This window comes from Zalophus californianus, chromosome 3, assembly GCF_009762305.2.
Source record: "Zalophus californianus isolate mZalCal1 chromosome 3, mZalCal1.pri.v2, whole genome shotgun sequence".
NCBI lineage: Eukaryota > Metazoa > Chordata > Mammalia > Carnivora > Otariidae > Zalophus > Zalophus californianus.
The window spans coordinates 16155485-16178981 of record NC_045597.1 but is presented as its reverse complement, the minus strand read 5'-3'; the positions used below and the strand labels follow the sequence as shown (position 1 = coordinate 16178981).

Sequence of the window (23497 nt, the reverse complement as noted above, 5' to 3'; positions counted from 1 at the left end):
CCAGAATTATAAAGCCTAACAACTTAGATTCACAACCTATAAAATGGCAAACACTGGTTATAAAAAATGCAAAGGTATAGATCAGGGCTAATGTGAACATCCTAATTTAGGCAATGGGTTGAGAAGCAGGTAAAAGCCTAATTCAGCCTCCCTGAGACTCAGTTTCCCTTTCCATATAGAAGTAACAGACGAGATGATCTTTTGGGGTCCTTCTGGGAAGAATATTCTCCAATTCTGGGAAATAAAGTGGGAAGATGTGTTAATAAAATTAGAGAACAGAGTCGGTTAAGCGTCTGCCTTCGACTCAGGTCATGACCCCAGGGTCCTGGGATTGAGTCCTGCATCAGGCTCTGCAATCAGCGTGGGGTCTGCTTGTCCTTCCCCCTCTGCTCCTCCCCCGTTCGCGCTCTCTCTCTCTGTCTCTCAAATAAATAAATAAAATCTTTTAAAAAATTAGAGAACAGATATTGCTTGGGAAAAAGTAGCTGAAATAAGATAAAATTCAAACGATTTCATTAGGATCTTTGGATTACATGATTATAGACAAGCCTCCTGCAAGAAATCACACAAGCTAGATTTTGGAAAGTGTTTGATACGAAACAAAATCTCAGGCTCTGTCCATGTGGTGGATCCACGCCCAGTCTCTTCCCATCTCTAATTACAATGCATCTGTAATTGAAAGATGTCTTCAGGGAAGTGTACTGTTGACCAGCCTTCTGCCTGAACAGTATCACCCTAACACACATTTCATAAGAAATTTCACTGCTCTGACAAGTTACACATCTTCAGTGTAAGACCGTGGTGATATTGTGACTGTTTGTTCAACCCCCTGCTGGAGCTGGGATTCACACACTGAAGCTGTATTTCTTGAGTGAATTCAGATTAAATCTTTGTTTTCATTCTATCCTATTGCACCACTGTCTTAAAACTCACCACCACCATCAGATGAAGGACTTCCTCCAGATAAGGACCCACAGGAAATTTCTTTCATGAATCAGACGAAGCGGTAGATCCAACCCACCGTGGAGAGTTTGGGACAGTGACATGCCAGGCTGGTATTATAATCTCATTTGCCACATGCTTGTTGAGCAGTCTCTGTGTTGGAAGCTACGTTAGGCATCTGGGAAGGAGTGCCATGCTGTCAGATCCATGCACTGTCTCCGAGGGGCTTCACCAGACCTAATATCCCAGCTAAAACCTGCCTTATCTCCCCTTCGAAACAGGGAGGGAGGCAGGGAGAGTCAGACATACAATAAGTATATTGCAGAAGCATCTACTCCTCTTAATTTGCTAAATTGATTTGGACTTGGCTTCTTTGGATCAGGGTGGAAATGTCTTAAGTCATCATTTTTCGATTGATGCATGGTGGAATTACATGGCAGAAGGAAAAGAGGTAGTTTGGAATTCATATCCCCATGTTTTCGCCTCCCAAGCTTTTGCCACACAATTCCTATGAGCTTGAGTTTCCTTATGTGTAAATTGGGAGCAGTAACACCCACTCCACAGAGCAACACTGAGATTTCCTGTAGTTAAGATGGTGTGAATCCAGCTGGGTGACTTGGCCGTGACTTCGTTATCTGTAAAATGGGGTTGGTAAAAATAGTTCTTCCTTCACAGGGCTGTTTGAGGATTAAGTGGGTAGATGATCTACACACAGAGTACTCTGGACACTGTATGGCCCCTGACAAGCCCTCAACAAATGCTATTTCTCACTGGTCAGTGGGAGTGTGCCTCTCCTAGTAGACGCTCAATGAATTTGCCCTTCCTCTTTCTTTTTTCTTCTTCAAAATACCTCATTAAGCACACATAAAAACTGTAAGGCAGGGTTTCTGTTGTGTTAAGAATATTCTACAAGTTCCAGAGTCTTCTTCTGAATACACTTCAGGAAATGCTCTTTGGGAACTCCAAAGTCAGGGAGAGCTAAAGAGTTGGAAAAGAATTTCTAAAATAATATTTTTAAATACACAAACTCACAAGGCTGGGTGGCCTCACGTGCTAATCTATAAACTGAGGGAATTGCAACAAATTGCCTCTGGAACCCATTCTTGCTGCAATAACACAGGAGTCCACCAACTGACTACAAGTGTGTGCCTAAGGCCGTTAACTCAGCTGGGGAAAGTAGAGCACTGGAACCAAAGTTAAGATCATGCTATAAGCTCTCACCCCAGACAAGTGACTTGTATTTGTAAATTGTGAGTCCCACGTGGAGCAGGTGAGGACATGTAACAATTAATTATTTTCAAATTCGTCAGCAACTCGGAGCCCATGCCCTACTGACAATGGTCCCATAGCTTCATTTTCAACCTATGTTGGATGGTAAAACTGCGTATTTTACAGCAGACTGTGCTGGGAAGAGATGCTTGGAATCATGTTCTTTATATTCAGCTCACCTAGAGGAAATCTGTTTTTAGTGGGGTCTCTATTCAAGTAAAAATCTGATGGTACAGAATTGAAAGGCTAAGATAACATGGCAGGAACAGAAAGAGCCTGTGAGTAGGGACTGGAAGAAATAAACTGTATGGATAGATTGAGTTGACAGATGTGTTCCTATCTTCAAGAATTCTTGTTTGGGTGGGTTTGAGGGATTATTTGTACTGACTAGAATTGAGGAATAACTGAGTTAAAAGGGTTTCTGAGGTAGTCCTTGCATCAATGACAAATGTCAAAATCACTTCTGCAGCCACATTTAGGTTGGACTGCATGGCCCAGGGACATTGGGGGAAAGTGGCATCCCCATGAGGTGACCAGGGCCCGATAAAGCCCATACCTCAGTGATGGCAGGAGACGGGCAGCACTGGAAGTTACCGTGGGTGATGCGAGAAGGAGCAGCACTTGACAATTGCCTGATTCTGCTACAGGACCTAACAAAGTGATTAACATCAAATGAATTAAGGTGCTCCCTGGAAAACCGCAAAAGGGTCACAGACTGTCAGAGAAGTTGCATAAAGTTAGCATACAAAATGGTGCCCCTCATGGTTACTTCCTCAGGCAGGGTGTTCTGGCTCTGCTTTGAGCTATCAGGTGTGATTTGATCTCCAGGCTTCTCACAGGGACCAAGATATCAAGGAGTCAGGGGGTCTGACAGTGATGCATGATGTGATAGAATGCTGAGGCTGATTATGATGCAGGCAACAGAAATGAATCACCTCCTGAATATGCTGACATCGGCGCTGTGGGAAGAGGCGGGCTCTGGCTCAGCCATGTCAGTATAGGAAAAACAGGAAGTCAACTCCACCCCGATGTGTTTGTGCCTGAGCCCGGCTTGCTTAACTTGGGAAATAACTTCACAGTCCATCCCTTGCAGTTATACAAAAATTGAAACACAACAAAAAATATCTTAGCACCTATGGGGAAGACAGTTTATTGCCTTTGCTGTCTCACTTTTCAGCTCTTATTAGGTATAAATTATGATAAAGGTGCCAAGTACCTTCCCTGATCACCTACGTAACTGCATCAACCAATCAATAAAATCATCATTAAGATGTCAGTGCGACAAACAGTAACTAGGACAAAAACTTGATAATACATTGAAACAGTTCATTGTTTCTCTACTTCTCTGACACGTATACTGCCATGGAGCTCTAGTTTTCTTCAAATGAATTAATGTCCTCAGTTAGATTGTAAATTCCTTCAGAACAGGGGCCATCATAAGTTAAGATTGTTTGTAAATTTGCAGCAGTTTCTAGCACACAATCCCTTGACTTATTTTGGCATATCAAGAGCTAAAGGAAATAATATTGATGTATTCATTTCTCAAATAAAAAGACGCAAGCTCTCTTAGTTACAAAAAAAGAAAAAAAAAAAGCACAGGTTGTTTAGCCAAGGAAATGCTAGAGATGGGAAAAACAGACTTCGTTAATTTATGAAGGATGGATGGTGTTTAAAGAAGGTGATATTGACAAAGCCCAGGAGGAGATGAGAGGAGGAAGCCAATGACGGGAAAGAGAAAAATACAAATGGAGGCCTCTAAGAACGCGGGTCCTTTCTCTAGTGCGATAGAAAATCAAAATAGAACTCCACTATAGGCAGAAAACAATCCTATTTTCGGCACCTCGTGGCTGATAGTGTTAGAGAAAAATCACCAGATTCCTTGATTAGACAGCCTCTGGTCATTCTTTGTGAGCCCTCGTAATTACAAATGGCCCCAAAGCAGTAGATTAAATGGACTTGTACATTTATAAATATAGGCTTCATTAGTAAGGCCTACATTCATAGTACTGGAATTCTTTTTTTTTTTTTAACAGATCCAGGTTTCACTAGATACTATTTAGTCTGTAAAATAAAAGAAAATAACAATGAAAATTCAGAAGAGAACCATGTACACACCATTATTGTGAACAGAATCACTGAAAGAATGCATTTATATTGTTTCTGGAAAGCAATGAGAAGCTTCATACAATTACATTATCTCAAATTATGACTTCCTGTTGTTTTCCAGAGTTGGTAAAAAATAAATGATGTGTCATATTTAATCTCCTTTGTCCTTAGATTCACCATAATAAATATTAAGGTAGTGCATTTATTACAGTGCTTTTCACTTGAAAGACAATACCCATTAATTTTAAACCTTGTGTTGACGTTCCCTCCAACACAGTATTCGAATATTGCTGTTTCAGTTCTAAATTATTTTTACACAGGCTGGGTCAGGACTGGAGATGTAACACCATAATTACTTTCATCTCAAAACTCATGTTTTTCTTTACTTCCTGAAAAGTCTCAACTATTGCTTCTCAAAAATTCTTCTCTACCATCTTCTCCATTTTTTCCTTCTGGGAATCCCATCAAATGCCTGTCAGAGCCCCTCAACCCTACTACATGGTCCATATCTCATGGTCACTGTTTCATACTTCATATCACTTCATCTCTATGAATTTATTTTATATAGTTTTTCTGTCACTGTTCTGTTTGGAACCAAAGAGGAGGACGTTAAAGTATGAATTCCCTGCATCATTCACCAAAGTTCTCAGCAAAATTACTGTATCTGTTACCTGCATCATGCAATTCAACATTTAACTTTGAAGATATATTCAATAAATTTACATGTACTAATAAGTACGTGTACTTACTAAGTGTAAATGTGAGTATTTACTAAGTTCACACTTTTACTACACTTTTTTGTTGTTTTCTAGAAAGGGATGGGTTTAAGTAACCCAAATATAAAAAAAGACAAAGAAACAAAAACCCAAAACTTCAGTAAATCCTTCCATATACAAAATTCAAGCTTCCTGTAATACATAAATACTTTAAGCTGATAAACAAAACGGGTAGCTATTCAGTTTAAACCAAAAACCAATGTGGATAAAAATGTACCTAATCCTCCAGAGAATTAGGGCAGCCCCTAAGAATTATGTGCGTTCCACACAATGTGAAATAAATATATCCTCTAAATTTTAGAGCTTTAAGGTGTGACTGCCTTAGTATGCCAAATAAAGCTTACAAAAGTGCAGCAACAAAATGTGTAAATCAATGAACCATTTCTCTCTATACCGCATACTTAAATAATCCATTTTGAAGTGGGTGTATATCACTGGTAATAAAAATAAAGACTTTTTCTTCAATCACTCTTCTAATTAGTTCAGGTTTACCTTCTTTTAGGGCTCTGTGAAACATCACTAGCACGTATAATAGTTATAAACAATACATCCCATAGAATTGAATTTATAAAAGCCTTGGGTTTGAGGTTTATTTTCCTAATGAATATGAAGTTCAAATATTTTATTCAAAGGTATTAGCTACCTTTGCTGGTTGAACCACATGAGCAAGTTGAGCGAGAAAGGTTTTATAAATTCTGTCACTAGAATAAATTATGTTCAAGTTTTTCTCTCCTCCCCTTTTAGAATATAAACTCTATCCGATCTTGTAGAACCCAGTCTGGATTGTGCTGCACTATATTCCCAAATCACATATTCAACAAATACTTCTTTAATGAGCTTCTATCTCTCAGCAAATACTTTTCTCAATTTATGAGGCAGACATGACTTAATAAACTAGGAATCCAAAATGTCTGTAAATCAAAAATTTCAACAGCAAGACGTTGACATGTTTTAAATTCAATTTCCTCATCTCTAGGTCAGTTATAACAGTCTTTTCCACAAAATGAAAGAAGTAGTTAGTGATCATTGACAATATGAAAAGAAGGTTAATATGATATGAAAACATTCCATTGTGTGCCCAAAGTAGCTCTTCTCTAGGTGAATATACGCCCCCCTTGGTCCTTACCTACATTCGGTTTTCTCTTTCAAGCTTCCACTTGGTTCTCAAACTTGCATGATTTCTTGGTCTCTGCTAATCAGATTCCAACAGACAGGAGTACTGAGAAAACAAGGGACTCTAGGTTTTACTTCAGATCCTTTGGCATGTGCTTTCCGATTTGTGAACATCTAGCTCATTCTATTGTAGCAAATCTCAAATGGTCATGATGAGGCTTACCTTGTTTTTACATCCAGTATTGATGTCAGTCAACTAAGAGCTTGTCTATTTATTTGCTATCTTGTATAAGAGAATAGGAACAAAAAGACGGAGCTACCTATTTGTTCTATAAGCTTTCCTACACTAGGCTAGGCAGGTGAGAAGTCATGGAGAGGTTTTCAGGCCTGCTTTCCTTCTCTCCTCACCAAAGCACAACTAGAGCAGCTTGGGAAAGTCTCTATTCTGCCTTCCAAGGCAGAGAGGCACCTGGACCAATCTATTTCATGAAGGGTTCATGATTGTTCTTTTAGACAGCACCTGCTAAAGCTCATCTTAAATTTGCCACTCAGCAGTCTGTGCTTTGTGACTTCATTTTCCTTCCTGAGACCAGGGAGAATGAGGCCATTTCTCTGCCATTAAAAATCATTTTAAATATGAATGATAAATGCTTTCAGGATCCATAATGACAGGAGTTTTGTGAAAACATGACTAAATTAAACTGTGAGTCATCGGGAATGCTGGTTCTCAACCCCGGGGTGATTTCGCCTCTGGGGGCATTTGCAGTCCCTGGAGACATTATTGACTGTCATATTTGCGTGTGGGGTCATGCTACTGGCATTGAGTAGATGGAGTCTAGAGAGGCTACTAAACCCCCAAGGCAGAGGGGGTCCAGATTTTCAGTAAGGAAGTCTAAGCAGTCATTTCCAACAGTGTGTCTTTAGTTTTCTAGTAAGATTAGTGTATTAATCAGGTTTTTGTTTATTTCCTATATAGTTTATGATTCTTTGACATCTCTTTTTTCTTTCTTGAAAGTTTTTATTTAAATTTCAGTTAGTTAACGTACATGTAATAATATTAGTTTCAGGTGGTGTACAACATGGAGATTCACCATTATCTTGACTGTCCTTCCCTGGGCCACTAACTCCTTAAACATAGCAAGCAACTTGCCTGTAAACATGTGTTTTATATGCTGACCAACCAATCCAGGACCCACACCCCCAACCATCTCCTTCATCAAACACTCACACATCAAGCCAATACTCCCCTTGCCCGAAATCATCCCAGGCCCAGGTGCCAGACAGCTAGAGACACCGCCCTAACCCAGAGCCCACTGAAATTATCCAAGCTATTTAATCCTCAACTTGTTCAGCCTATCTACCATGCCTCGCCCATTCCTTCCCACAAAAAAAACCACAATATAGGCTTCTCGCCGCACTTTCCCATCACCCCTTCTGCCTCCTGAGTAATGCCCACACTCCTGCATGTGGGCCTACATTCTATGCCTCCTGTTTCTAGGGGTCTGTGAGTATCAACTCCTTCCTTCATGACAATCATTTCTGTGTCTGTGTACCTTCCCGTACATGATGAAGACAAATCCTAGGTGCATTTTAAAACCATTAGCAACTTCGGAGATTAAAATGAAAGGAAATTTAACAGACACATATTTGAAATCCTCTGACTGGCCCTATGAAGTACCCTGATTTCTGAGAAGGGCTCTAACAGAAAGTTTTATAAAGTGTGACTTCAGGTAAGTCACTTTGTCTCTTAAACCTCAGCTTCCTCATCTCTGAAATGGGGCATAATAAGTGCCCATTTCAGAGGGGTTGTCGGATAAATAAGTCCGACAAAGCATAGATGGAACACAGCGTATCAGTAAGCTCCCAGGAAAGGTCAGCTCTTTTTTTTGGGGGGGGGTTTCCATTCTTTTTTTTTATTGTTATGTTAATCACCATATATTACATAATTTGTTTTGGTGTAGTGTTCCATGATTCATTGTGTGTTCATAACACCCAGTGCTCCATGCAGAATGTGCCCTCTTTTTTTTTTTTAAAGATTTTATTTATTTATTCATGAAAGACAGAGAGAGAGAGAGAGGCAGAGGGAGAAGCAGGCTCCCAAGGAGCAGCGAGCCCGACGTGGGACCCGATCCCAGGACCCTGGGATCGTGACCTGAGCCGAAGGCAGACGCTTAACCATCTGAGCCACGCAGGCGCCCGAAAGGTCAACTCTTAACCACAGTTAACAGAAAGAGAAATGATGGGCTGCCAAATTTAGTTAGGGGAAGCTTTCAAAAGGAGATGATTTTTTTGACCTACATCTTACAAAATGAATAGAAATTCAAGGTGCAAAAGGGTTGGGAAAGAATTCACTTTGGAAGGAAAGCATACACAAAGCATCAAGTGGTGACAATACGCAGACCATCGTATAGGGGTTTTGCTTTTACTTATCCTTCTGCTTTTTCTCAGTTCAAACACCACTTCAAGTTGTTTAATATTTTGTTTAGATATTCTAATTGCTATATATATCATATATCATTTACATACATCATTTATATTCAATTTATATATTAATATAATTTTACATAATATCTATGTGTAATATTGTATTTCCCCTTTTTTGTTGATACAACACATCTGAAATATCCCAAGATAAATAAATTTCTTTAGGGTTCCCTGGTCTCTGTAGGCAGTGTTTTTCTGAATTTCATTTGTTCTCATCTTCCTTCCCAAGAAGGAAGAAAAAGCAATAATACGACTCATATTAGTTTGTTTCCTTCAATGCTTCATGCCCCAGCCTCATAGCTGTCCCAAGTATACGGGGTTTGGTTATTAGAATGAGCATTGTTCACGCAGGGTCTGTAACAGTTCCCTGGAGCTATTGTGGAAGAGTCCGTGTAATAAATACATAATTATGAACTTGTTAAGAGAGACATTATTTACTCATTTGTCTAACATGGCTCCTTTCAGTCTACCTCGTAAGTAAATCTATATTTAGTCAGTGTCATATTGATCTGCAATCAGAGTACACTTTAATGCTTCTACAGAAACACACCATTAAAAAAAAATAACTTGATGAGAAAAATCCACTGCAAGTCTCATTTTAAAACAGAAAGAAAAATAGTGCTCTGTTTCCCATTGTTAAGACTTTATTTAAAACAATACCAAAAAAGTGAACACCAAGAGCCAGTTCTGAAAATATCATTGCAGAGAATCTCAGAGTCTTTCCAAATATCACAAATTTTGTGAAACTCGGTGTTAGGAAAACTAATGACAAAAGACTGCATGATTGTCGAAGCTGGATGATCTGTAAATGGGTGTGCATTGCAGTATTCTGTTTTTCTATATGTTTAGAATGGTTTTTTTTATTTTTAAAGATTTTATTTATTTATTTGAGAGAGAGAAAGAGAGCACAAGTGGTGGGGGGGGTGTTGCAGAGGGAGAGGGAGAAGCAGACTTCCTGCAGAGGAGGAAGCCCGATGCGGGGTTCAATCCCAGAACCCCAAGATCATGACTGAGCTAAAGGCAGATGCTTAACTGACTGAGCCACCCAGGCGCCCCTAGAATGTTTTATAATAAAAGGTTTACCATATTTAATAACTGTTCCTCGACACTACCTATAATTTAAGTAAATATTACCTAAAATTAGATAATTTAAGGTAAAGCGTATGTCGTATCTGCACGAAATTACAACAGGATAAGAGGTAGAAGTCACAGTGAACTAGAATTTGTTTAAAACACAGAGTCGAACACTCCAGGAGTCGGATATTTTTAATGATCACAAGTAACACAAAGCTAAGTTTTCATCTTTACTTAAAGCTGTACGTTTGCATGTGAAATCATGCAGAAGAATTACTTTACTACTTAGAGAAAACAAAAACATTATGAATAAACTTTTATTTATTTGCTATTTAAAGTCTAAATACCTTAACACATGTGAAGGAAAAGCTCAAGCTATAAATGGGCAGGGCATAAAACAAATCCTGTATTAGAGCTTTAAGATGCCCTATAGCTCAGTACTTTTTTATTCACTGAGTCAGAAATTTCTCAGTGAATAAGTGAGTTTACAGGTATGAATCAGAAACTTCTGCAGTCAGTTTTTTGTTGTTGTTGTTCTACAGAAGAACCACTTTTGGTTTGTGTGTGAGTGTTGTACTGAAGGAGACAAGATAGTGGTGACATAAGGTGCGGCTAAAAATGCCACTGATGATCCCCTTTCCTTTCCATACTGTGCACGTATTAAAATCTGTTCTTTGGCTCATGGCTTTAGTTGTTTTGTTGGTTGGTTGGTTGGTTGGTTGGTTGGTTGGTTGGTTGGTTTTTCTTCTGCACAGCCTGGAAAACTTAGTGACCTTGCCTCTGTGCCTGAAATGATACTTTAGTTGACTAAAGTAACAAATAAATCTTTAGTAAGGCTTTATTTATATAGTGAGATATAGATTCTGGATATTTTTTGGATATAATAACCAAGATTCAGCAAATAAAGATTATGTATCAAGAACTTTCCAACTTTCAGTCTAGCAAAAATACTATGCCAATATAAGAACTTAGAGAAAAATGCAGTCACCTTTTATCTCATTGCCATGAAAGCAAGAGTTATTTCTGACAATTATAAGTAATCAAAAATGAAATTGATTTATCTATTTGACATGGGAGGAGGGAATAAGTCAGAAAGGTGTCAGTGTGCCAATAATAGTACCTACTTGGGCGCTACCCTGGGCATCAGTAATCCTTCAAAGCAATTGATATTATCACCAATTTACGGACAGGGGAACTAAATGCACGTAAGTTTAAATGACTTGTCCAAGGTTAAAGAATTAGTAACTTGTGGAGCCAGTATTCTTCTTCAGGCTTTTGCCTAAAGACCACAGGCTCAGCATCCGTCATTTTCATCGCCCTATTATATACAAACAGAGTTCCTGAAAAAGCCAGTGCAATTTCCAGGGAGCAATTTACAGTGGGGAGAAGAGCCTAGCACACTATGACACACAATTCTGTGCAGCATTGGATGGGTGAGAGATTTATCCGTATAGTTTTTATGTTTTACACTTAGCAGATGTGCACATACTCTCGAGTTAAAGGGGCTAATTAACCATGGTTTGAAGTGACTGTTAAGTTCTGCCCTAACCACATCTCTCATTGCCCAGAAAATCAATGAGGACCTTATTAGCACCTTTTCATATCCGATTCTGTAGCCTGGGAAAATGGGTTCTGCCTGACGACTAGCCATGGTGGGAAACCTCTTTTCCTATTAAAAAAAAAAAAAATGACGTTCAATATCATAGCCCTGTTAGTCCCACCCTGAGACGGATCAGCAATCAACCTTTTTTTTTTAACATCTCAATCCTTATTTCAAGCTAGTTGTGATTTCTTTTCTTTCCTCAATATGTGTGAGAAACTTGGCCTGTTTCGTGGAAGCAGTCTCAGACTGCGAAAGCAATTGACTCCAAGTCAACAGTCCTAAAGTCTCTCGTTGTTGAACTGCTCGGTGACAAGTGAACCTGGGAAAGTCACTTCATGCCTTTGAAGCTCATTTGGTCCCAGGGTAAGAGCTGTAATACCTGCCACAGACTAAGATTATCACTGTTAATTATGTGAAGTGATTGCATTCCCCAATTGTTTTAGGCACTAGCTGAAGGATGCAGAATTATTGAGTCCATGGAGCACAAAGAACTATTAGGTGTTTAAAATTGTTGAAAGGCATAAGAAAAAAATAATATCGTTCTCTTGGCACTTCACTATTTAAAAGGTATCTGCCGCTTGTCACCCATAGTATCTTCCCTTGTGCAGTGATACGCCTCACATCCCTCAAGGTCAATTGTTTGGAGACCCTTTAAATAATCGTAAGAAGCAAACATATTTTGAGGAAACGTGCACCACGTGAGTGAAATACATCATCTTGTCCTCTCAGTGAATCCTTACACACACCATCTGTCACTTCTCCACTGGAGACGCATGGAAACCAAAGCACAGACATGGGACTATTGAGTCGGTATCAATACTACTAAGTGCTGGAGCCAGAATGTAAGCCTGTGCTCTTAACTTGTCTTTCTCCCTCCAACTTGGAAGAAGTTTTTCTGTATCTAGAAAGGTACAGAGTAGCTAAGGTCATTAAAAATAACTATTATTATCATTATTATTATCATCTGTGACCATTCCAAATTTGGCAGTATGAGCAATATCTTATAAACATTTAAGGAACACTAATAGTTCTTTGCAAGTGTGTATCAGTTAGTTTTTGCTGCATGACAAAATACCCCAAACTAAGCAACTTACTAGAAAACTAATCATTTATTTATTCAAGATTTTTAAAACCTGCTATTGGGCCTAGGGACATTTGGATGGATCTTCTGGTCTCTGCTGGGCTCACTCATGCTTCTGCAGTGAGCTCTTAGGTTAGCTGAAGACCAAATGATCCGGGATAGCCTCTGCTGGGGTGATGTGTCTCAGTTCCTTCTGCTCTGTCATCTTCCAGCAGCCTAGCCCAGCCATGTTCACTTGGTGGTAGCAAGATTAGATTGAGCAGCACCAGGAAGCCTCCTGGGGCCTATATTTGGAACTAGATGACATCACCTCCATGGATTCTATTAGGTAAAGCAAAGCACAGGACATTCAGCACAAAGGAATCAAGAAATACACTTTGCTTCTTGATGGGAGAAACTGCAAACCACTTTGCAAGGAATGCGACAGAGAGAGGGAAGAATTGCAGCCATATGCAGCAGAATAAATACACACAATCAACTTTACCCATTACACACCTTAAAAGAATAATATGGAAATATACATTTTTCTGAAAATCTCTTTTGTTCTATTTACAATGGGGTTAGGATGGTATGTTAAGTATTCTTTTATTGCCCAAGTATCTGTGATCAGGAAAGCCAAAGATATTGTCAGTCTCTCAGGATTTGAGTTTTGGACTGAAGTTATCAAAGTGTGATTACAGTAATCCTGAAATAATAGTTATTTCATATTTGATTTACATTTCTCTATAAGGTTACCTCAGGCATTATCATTGTCAAAGCAAACTTAATAGAATTTCGGTTGTTCTATGCTAAATAGCTTGTGCATATTTGGAGAACTCCCCTGTACACTTGTACTGACTCTCTCACCAAGGGATGTTCGTTCTTTTGTGAGTTTGTTCTAATTGTGCCATCCACCGAATTAACATGAATTAGCAAACTCATCTTTCAACTTCACCCCCTTGGGACAGATTCAGTCAGGGTTGGGTAGGTAGGGAATTTAATTAATCTATCAGCAAATTGAATTTTTTATTAGGTACTTTGGTTTTATCTTTTTTTTTGGTATTGTATATTACAAAACTTATTTTGAACTGGAGTTACCTAAAGATTTTTTTATTAGGAAGGCAAAGAGTCCAGCTATTTCTCCCCAAAGCACTGCACATAATAAAATATAGCATCAGTGTTCCTTCTGGGTAATTTTCAAGTAGTTTTTTTTTTTTTTTTTTTTTTTTTTTTACTATTTACTTAGATTGGAGATTCTTTCCAGATTGAACTGATGGAAGGACTACTGTACAGTAAATTTATCAGTAGTTGGACATATAAACACCTATTATTTATGGCTTAGGAACAAAGGGCATCCGGGTGTGAGAATTTAATTCAATAGGGCTAATCTCAAATGCAATTAACGTTCACATTCTTTATGTGCCCCTGTGGAAGTCTATTTGCCCAAGGAATTTATTGAAATAGGTACATTTAATTAAACTGTTTTCAGCACTTGGGCAAAGATACAATATAAGGTGTGACATTACACTTAAAGAAAAAGAAAGATAAGAATCTGGACAACTATTTTTTTTTTTTAATTTGGTCTCCTGTCTTAAGAATGTGTAAAATTGGGACACCTGGCTGGCTCAGTTGGTTAAGCGCCTGCCTTCGGCTTAGATTATGATCCCAAAGTCCTGGGATTGAGTCCCGCATTGAGCTCCTTGCTCAGTGGGGATCCTGCTTCCCCCTTTGCCTGCCATTCCCCCTGCTTGTGCTCTCTCTCTCTCTGTCTCTCTCTCTGACAAATAAATAAATAAAATCTTTTTTTTAAAAAGTGTAAAATTTCGGGGCGCCTGGTTGGCTCAGTTGGCTAAGCATCTGCCTTCAGCTCAGGTCATGATCCTGGAGCTCTGAGATCAAGCCCCATATCTGGTTCCCTGCTCAACAGGGGAGTCTGCTTCTCCCTCTCCCTCTGTCCATCCCCCCTGCTCATACTCTCTCTCTCTCTCAGATAAACAAATAAAATCTTTAAACAAAAAAAGAATGTGTAAAATTTCAAATAGTAAAGGACTTATGTCAAATGTCCCTTTGTCTCCCACTCCTACACACACACATATACACACACAGAACAAACACTGTACCCCTAATGTTTCCTTCAGGAATGAGTTTACAGAGCATGAACTATTATGCAAGCTAGGGCAGTGAATTTGAGCAGTGTTTTTGGATGATAAAATTTGCGTCTACTCCCAGCTCCTAACTAGCTGATTTTTTTTCTTGTGAATATGAAGGGCTTAGAATTCTCTCAACATTACCAACTGGTTCTACAATCATCTGCTTCTGTGAATTCTGGAATATGATTCTGTCGTGGGCTTTGTCTGTCTAGGTTTCCCAATTCACATAACTGTAGGCAGGCAGACTTGGCCTAAAAGAATCATTTTCTTATGTGTGTTTTTTCTACACACTTTGTAAATGTGTGATACACAAATGGGACAGATGGAAATGGAAAAACAGTGTTTCCTCGATGGTCAGTGACCCTACAACTTGCATAATACCATAGGCTTACGTTGACACTTACAAACCAGATATCTTGTCCTGACACATTTACACGGATGAGTCCAAGACTTCAGTGAGAACTACCAGGACTTCGGAGTTACAAAACTGACCTCAAATTCTCTATTTGATTCTACTGAAAGGAGAATCTAGTCTCAAGAATTTTAGTTTCTTTTCTAATGGAAAAGGATCCTACTAAACAAATATACCCCTGTTTTATTTTGTATTTCCATGCACAAGTTTTATTTTCGTTTTGCTTTTAAACCTAGACAAAAGAACCAGGCAGATACCAAAAGCAATGGGAATAGATTTAACTTCATTAATAATAAGCTTTCAAATAACCATCAATATTTCCATATAACCAAAAGGTATTATCACACTGTTGTGATACTGTGTATTTCAAGTATGTTTTTTAAATGAATTTTTTTCATTTCTTTTTTTTAAGATTTATTTATTTATTTGGGGGGGAGAGAGGGAGAGAGTCTCCTCAAGCAGACTCCCCACTGAGCATGGAGCCTGGCGTAGGGTTCAACTTAAGGCTTAGTGTGGGGCTCAATCCCAGGACTCCAAGATCATGACCTGAGCCAAAATCAAGGGTCACCTGCTCGACGACTGAGCCACCCCGGAGCCCCTTACATGAACTTTGAATATTAGTTCCTATTCTTTGTCTGAAAAGACAGACAGATATGAAGATGTAGCAAGAATAAAAGAGTTGATCTCTCCCAAACATATATTAATGCTTTTTAAACGGTTGTTTTTCCGATCTGCACTCTATTCCTCATTGTGCTCATCCCTCTCTAAGCAAACTAGGGAATCTTGTTTTTGCTCACCTCTTCTGAAGTGTAGACTTCCTTTAAGCTATCCTGTGAGAATATGTAATTACCCCCACTGTGGCTAGGTATGATGTGATTATCCCCATCTACACAGGAAGAAACCGAGGAACGATGTGACTTGCTTGAGTCTAAGGCATGAACTTTAGATCTTGGGGATATTTTTGGTTTGTTGGGTTTTTTTTTTATTAGATCATGAAGTACATACAAGAAAGTACTTTGTGTACTAGAAAGCACGCTATTAATATAAGCAGTGATTATTGTGCATTTGTGAAAAGTTGATAGCATTCTTACCAATCTTGCATCATTTGTCCTAACTTCAAGGAAATCAGAGTGATCAGAGAACATTCCAAGGCTAAACATGACCCTGAGAAGACTTCCAAGAGGTGTTCAGGCCTTTCTGCTCTCAGGAGGCAGAACCATCAGGCCTTTGAAAGTTGACTTACTCACCTGCACACACTCCATTCCCCAGGCTGGTCTCCAGAGCCAGCTTATTCACACACCTCAGCCACGACATTGAAACCACTTTAAAAAACCTCAGTTTATAGTTGAAGATAAGATAAGGCTTTTCTCCATTCTACCCCAAATATGGTATGAACTTGAACAAAGAAAAAAGCAAAAACGTTTAAGTTCTTTTCTTTTATTAGAAGTGAGGCTCACTTCACACCAAGCTGGGAATGTCTCTTCTCTGGTAACATGGTCTTATGTGGAAGTCAACAAGCCTGGGTTTGAACTCTGAAGCCCTGGGTCTCAGTGTTGCTTGGTCAAACTACTTATGAACTCAGTTTTCTCATCTACAAAATGGGGATATCAATGTGTGATTGGCAATGCCCCTGTGCACATTACAGATAATGAGTATTAACATCACTCCTCAGAGTAAGGGGCTACCATTAACACCTTTTGTGAATTCGTAACTTCAGCTTGAATTTTGCAAATCGAATTCAGCATTTGGCATCCTTGCATGATAATGAGGCAGGATAACTAAGAGCAATACTGTTTGGGATCCCGATGTTAGTAAGTATAGATTGCAAATCAGGCAAAATTATATCTTTTCAGCTTAATCTACACCAACAGTGTGTAAACATGGAGATATTTTTATTTTCAGAAGTGTCCAAACCTTACACCTGTTTCTGAACTTTAAATCAGTGACTTTAAGCATGTTTGTACGGAAATAAAAATGTCAGATATACTTTCCTTTGTGAACATAGTCTCTTTATACCCATTTCAAAATAGTAGGATATGGAAAGAGGAAGCAAAAGAACAACAATGAAAGAGAATCTATATCCTCATTGAACCTCCGGTGAATCCAGGGCCAGTCTTTGAGAGGGCGTGGCAACATCCCATCCCTCCTCAAAGCCACAGCGATGGTTGGGTTACAGAATATTCTATAGCCCTATTAGTCATTCTGTCTCATCATTGTTCGAGGGTGCCGAACATGGCATTCAGTAGAAAAATTCAAGCTCAACCTATGAAAAACTGTTATCATCTCCTCCAACAAAACCATGTCTATATCCCATTTAATAGAAAGAGAAGCAGAAACATCACAGAAAGTACAGTGGTTATAAACACAAGCATTGGCATCACACAGACACTGGTTCTAATCCTATCTTGGCCATTAACTCTCTAAGTAACCAGGGCGTAATCTCCCAGGACCTCCATGTTCTCATCAGCATAGTGGGCATGATAAAACCTCCATGGAGGCACCGTGAAGAGTACAAGAGATGCTCACTGAGGCCGGGCACAATAGCACTTCGCAAGTACGGCAGTTATCAGTGGTTGCCATTTCAGTATGGGCTGGTATTTCTTCCCCACTCCAGAACTAAAGCACACGCATTTTGTAATGGCTCTGTATGAGTTTTGACACAGATTTGGATTCTATCAGAGAACGTGAAGTACACATAAAACTCCCTTATTTCAGGCCACTGAGAATCCTGAAATCCTTCTTTCCTAAGTAGGACTCGAGGGAACTGAAATTGCCCGATAAGATCCAGCAGTCCTTCAGATGATCAGTGCTCCTCTCCTCCTATAAAAACGGAAGAAGTGAGGCATTTTAAGCTAGACAGCATAGCTGTGAGATCATTTCAAACGTGGGTAGTTGGTTCTGCTCCTGAACTTTGTGTAAATCAAAACCAAACTATCCATTCATTTACATGGTGCCCACTGTCCACCTTGGATAAATGATAGAGGAGCAACGGCTTGAGGCTGAGTCTTTCATGAGACGGAAGTGATAAAGATGACAGAATTTGTTTGGAGCTATCAGCACCACATTTTCTTTGACAAAGATGTTCGGAATCCCAGTGCACCCCATTATTCCACAGCCGTGGCTCCCACCTCTAAGCTGAGCTCAAATATACTTGTTAAACTGTTTTGAACAAAGTTTGCAACTCTTTCCCTCTGATGTGAGCCTTGCAGGAGTGGTGTCCTTTTTGGGACCCTCCTGCACCCCCAGGCTTCTGCACCTGCCACAGCCCTTGGTAATAACTGGAGCCTGGCAGCAGTTGTACATGTAGCAGCTCAGTGTGCCAGAGGCAAAGAGTTTTCCTGAGAGCCTTTGGTCCCCATCCTTTATAGCAGTGGCTCTCAAACTAATTTGCATAAGAACCACCTGAGGCTACTCTTTAAAACTGCAGATTCCATGGCATCCTCTGCCCATTCCAGCTCAGTCCAGTGTTTGGTAGAGTTCTGGACTTTGTATTTTTATAAGCATCCCAGCTTATTCTGATCTTTCAGAAGATCATTCTCAAAGATGCTGAGAGAAACACTACATTATAGTATTTCTAAAAATCCTAATTTAGGGGCGCCTGCGTGGCTCAGTCGGTTAAGTGGCTGCCTTCGGCTCATGTCATGATCCCAGGGTCCTGGGATCGAGCCCCACGTCGGGCTCCCTGCTCAGTGGGGAGTCTGCTTCTCCCTCTCCCTCTGCCTGCCTCTCTGCCTAGTTGTGCTTTCTATCTGTCAAATAAATAAATAAAATCTTTAAAAATAAATAAATAAAAATCATAATTTATAAAATTGTATGTGATCATAAACAAAAAGTATAGAAGATAAGTACCCCCATAGGCCGTGCCAGCTCATATATGCTGTCGAGTATCAGAAACACTATAGGGTGTGTTTGTGTCTCTCACTCCCCTACCCTAATACGTTTGGGGCAATAGAGTAACAACAACAATAGGGACGATAATAAGAATGACAGCATGTCCTTTGAAAGAGTCGACTGCTGTTTAAGCAAAAATATAGATATAGAAAGAGTAAAAGCTTGAGCTTTGGAGAGCTGGTGCTGACGTTTACTAGTTACCTGACCTTGAGTATTGGAGGTAAGATGGCGGGCTCGCGGTGAGCGGCTGTCAGGGATGAAAATAGGTGTGCCTGGAAGGAGATTTTAAAATCAGTCCCTCTTCAGATCATCTTCTTTCACACCACCTAATAAGCATCTTGATTTACCATGGCGTTAGCAACGGTAAAATGGGCGATATCAAACAGAACTATCTGGAAACTTCCCAATTTAAAACAGAGCTTTACATTGTGTTTGTCATAAATCTACGCATTCTTCTCTGCCAGATGACTATAATTGCAAAGTAGAGCTTGCTTTGACATCAGATGGCAGGACGGTAGTATGCTACTACCTACCTTTCTGTGGACATTCCATATGAACATACAAAACCTATCCCTCGGCCAGATCCTGTGCATAATAATGAAGAGACACATGACCAAGTACTGAAAACCAGAGTAGAAGGAAAATATGAGCACTTTGAGCATGGACCCATGATAGAACAACTTAGCAAAATGTTCCTTACTACTAAGCACCGTTGGTTTCCTCGTGGACAGTACCATAGACGTCATAGGAAACTGGATCCTCCAAAAGACAGATGGTACTGAGATTTTCAGGAATCAAAAAGATGTTATCTTGTGTCTCATTTGCCATTTGAGAAAATGCAATTGGATATATTCACTAATGTGTTATATAGCAAAATAATAAAATGTCTTCATATAAAAAAAAGGCGGGGGGAGATAGTATTGACCCTGCGGGAGTGCTGTGAAGGACTTAGTAACTATCAAGAGCCTATCCCAGAGCCCAGGCACACTCAGTGCTAGTGTGAAACTCTGTCTCCCCCATGGGGGTATGAGGAACAGTTCAGGGGCCTCATTACGAGCCACTCAGGTGTCTTCATAACCCAACTTTTTCCCAGCGTCCTGGGCTTGGCAGGTTTCGAAAGGTATTGGTCTATGCCTTAGTTCTGGCTGCTCTAACAGAATCCCATAGACTGGGTGGCTTAGAAACAACAGAAATTTACTTCTTACAGCTCTGGAGGCTGGGAAATCCAAGATTAAGGCACCAGCAGATTCAGTATCTGGTGAGGGCCCACTTCCAGCTTCATGGAAGGCTGTCTTCTCGCTGGGTCCCTTGCATATCAGGGCCTAGGGAGCTCTCTTTTGTAAGGCTTTCCTGAGGGCACTAATCCCCTTTAGGAGGGCTCCATTCTCCTGACCTAATCACCTCTGAAAGGCCCCACCTCCTACTCCCATCATAAGGGGCTAGGATTTCAACATATGACTTTCGAAGGACATAAACATTTAGTCCCCATGAACTTCTTCATATTAGCTGAACTTACAGACACTGCCTTTTACCTAAAACACTAAGTAATAGAATGTAATTTCTAAGAGAAATGAAAGATGCACTGAGCCAGTGTCCTGCACAGTTAGATCTATTCCCACTGAGTCGGAGCCATAGGAAGGAGGGGGTTGTGTCACACTGACAGATGAATCCTCCAAACCATCCTGGAAATGAAGAACAGAGACGAATGGTCAGAACATCCTCTCTTCCCCGGACACACTTGCATGCTCCCTTGTCTCCAAACTCCATGAAAACCATCACCCTCCATCTCTAAAAAAAAGTCCAGCTTGTCTAGATATTCTGTACTACTTGTGATTTAGAGACCAGATCCAAAGGGTCAGGATTAGCCCTCTTTCAAGGAAGTTTATGTTCCTGTTCATGGAAGCCAAAACCCCTTCATTATTGGTATAGACAGCAAAGGAGAAAAACAGAGACCATCTCTTTTTTGAAAAAGTCTGTATTCATTTGCTTAAGTCTGCCATAAGAAAGCTCCACCAACAGAGAGGCTTAAACAATTTAAACAGCAGAAATGTATTCTCACACAGTTCTGGAGGCTGTAAGTCTGAAATTGGGTGTTGGCAGGGCCCGGCTCCCTCTGAAGGCTCTGGGGAAGGATCTGTTCCAGGCGTCTGTGCTTGCTTCTGGTGGTTCCTTGGCTTATGGCAACATAACTCCAGGCTTCCCATGGTGATGTTCCTGCACACACGTCAGTGTTCAAATTTCCTCCGTTCATAAGGACACACATCATATTGGATAAGGGGCCCACCCTACTTGACCATGGCCTCAACTTAACTCATTGCATCTGCAATAACCCGATTCCCAAATAAGGTCACATTCTGAGGTATTGTGAGTTAGGATTTCAACATGTGAATCGGGAGGGGAAAGGACACAATTCAGCCCCAGACTCTTACAAGCAAATTTATATGAGTATTTGGTTAGGACACAAAGTGTTGGGTCATACAGGGACAAGTTGACTTCAGCTTAAAATTTTCCTTAAAACTTTTCTTATCTGGTGACTACCATTCCGTAGGAGTTTCTCGGTATGAGCTCCATGGAACTGTCTTGTTTTAAAGACTTATCCATAAATAGCTGAACAGCCTGACCTGGTGAATGGAATCCTGTAATGTTCACATTTAAATGTCCTTGACTTGAATGCTAGGATCGATTCTTTAATATTTTCTCAAAAGTAAAGGAGTCATTTTAAAATAAGTGATACGTTGGTCTTCTAAGGGAACTAATAAACCAACAAAACTAATAAAACTGCTCTAACTAAAATCACTAAAATTTACCTTCTTAAAACCATGAGGGTACAAAAACGATCTCCAAGCCCAATTATTTTTTATGGAAACTGACATTTAAATTAGAACTCACTTAACAATGGTTAGACCTGAAATATAAAAGGCATTTTCTGAGAGTAATTGTTAGCATACTCATATGTCCATACAATAGAGTGATCACATTTCAACTTTACTTTTAATCTAATTTCATATGACAGGATCATGTTAGAACCCCATATGTTCCACTCTGAACTGTTTATATTCACTGTAATCATATTCACTGAAAATTTCTGCAAAGCAGATTGTTAAATTCTCAGTTTATTTTTCTAGAAAAAAAATTTTTTTTTTTTTTGGCAGACACTGACAATAGTTAACAAGATACTGTGATTAACAAGAGTAAAGCTTCTAAAATGAAGCTGTAAGGCACAGGTTTAAATTGGGTAATAGTCAAGGGTATGATTAAAAACTTGTTCATTTGCATTATTTAAACAGCCACTGAATATCATCAATTTCAATTGAGAACTAACAGCACAGTCTATCAATCAGGAGCAATCTGAATTGGAAGTCAAGAACTTTCTAGTTCTTGACTACATGTTTTCTTTATCTAGTAATGGGGTTTGTTTTTTGTTTGTTTTCTTAATCTTGCATTTCTGCCTCATTCTAGTTACTTAATCTCTCCATGTCTGGGTTTTTGTTGCAAACAAAATGGGAATATTTATTCTCAATCATACTCATGATGATTAATGAACAAATAAACTGTTTCTAGACTTGCCGTTGGCAGTACATGCCAGAGCCTCATTCACATTTCAGATCAATGTTCTTTTCAAAATAAGCTGAGTGATGAAAGACTGTACATACATGTTTTAGGAATTTGTACAGTCTTGGAGACAAGCCCAGATCTCTAAACTAGAAACATGCAGGGGAGGCTCTAGATTATACCCTGTAGGAGCAGAAGTCCAAGAAACAGAACTAAAAAAAAGGGCTTCCTTACCTTTATCTCTGGTGAACGTGTTGCTGAAGACCCATTAGGAAATGATGAATGGGTGGCCATCGCTTTAAGTCAGCTTAACTTTTCAGCCAGCCTAATGGGCTGTTGTTCTTTACTCTTCCTTACCTGGGGTGTGGACACAAGGTCAGAATGATCCTCAGTACTGAGAGTGCCGTCCGAAAGAGCAAACTCTTCCAGGACTGTTTAATCAAGGGTCAGGCATATTCTAGATGGATGTCTTCCCTGTGCCTGGATCTGTGTATCTAATAGATATTACATAATTAGGTGATGCATGAAAATCAAGAAATATCTAAAAAAGACAAGTTTCAAATAGATTTTCTAACAGTTCTTCATTTCATCTGTTTCTCAATTCCCCTTGCCAAATGTCCTAGTTTATTTTAAACTCAGTCTATCAGGAATCCACTCCTGGCCTGTGGCTTAGCTGTAATCTGACATGGACATCATCTCGGCGGGGGGGGGGGGGGGGGGGGGGGGGCGGCACCCATCTTACTCGTTGTCACTAAGTCTTTGTTGAATCCACATAAAAGCCCCTTCTTCTGTTAAATTCCCAGATAGTCTCTCTCACTGGTCAAGTGTCCTTTGCTGAGTAAACTAGGAAACCCTTAAAATGAAGTAAATTTCGAAACATTTTCAAGAATAATGGCCAAATTTCCTTTTTCTCTTTTGCATTGTAATTGCCAAATCCTACTTTTAAGAATTATTTTAAAAATTGCCCAAAGTTTCTTTCCTTCTCTCTTTTTTACATGGAAGGGAAAGAAGATGGTGGTGTGTGTATATGTGTGCCCATGAATGCCTGATTGCCTTTATTTCCCA

At 39.6% G+C, this 23497-nt stretch overlaps 1 protein-coding gene and 1 pseudogene across 1 annotated transcript in view; both read left to right on the top strand.

Moving 5' to 3' along the window:
- GPC6 (glypican 6) overlaps positions 1-23497 on the top strand; it is a 1077716-nt gene that overhangs the window by 886961 nt on the left and 167258 nt on the right. The gene's annotated exons all lie outside the window — the stretch shown is intronic.
- On the top strand, positions 19229-19662 carry LOC113919567 (annotated as a pseudogene).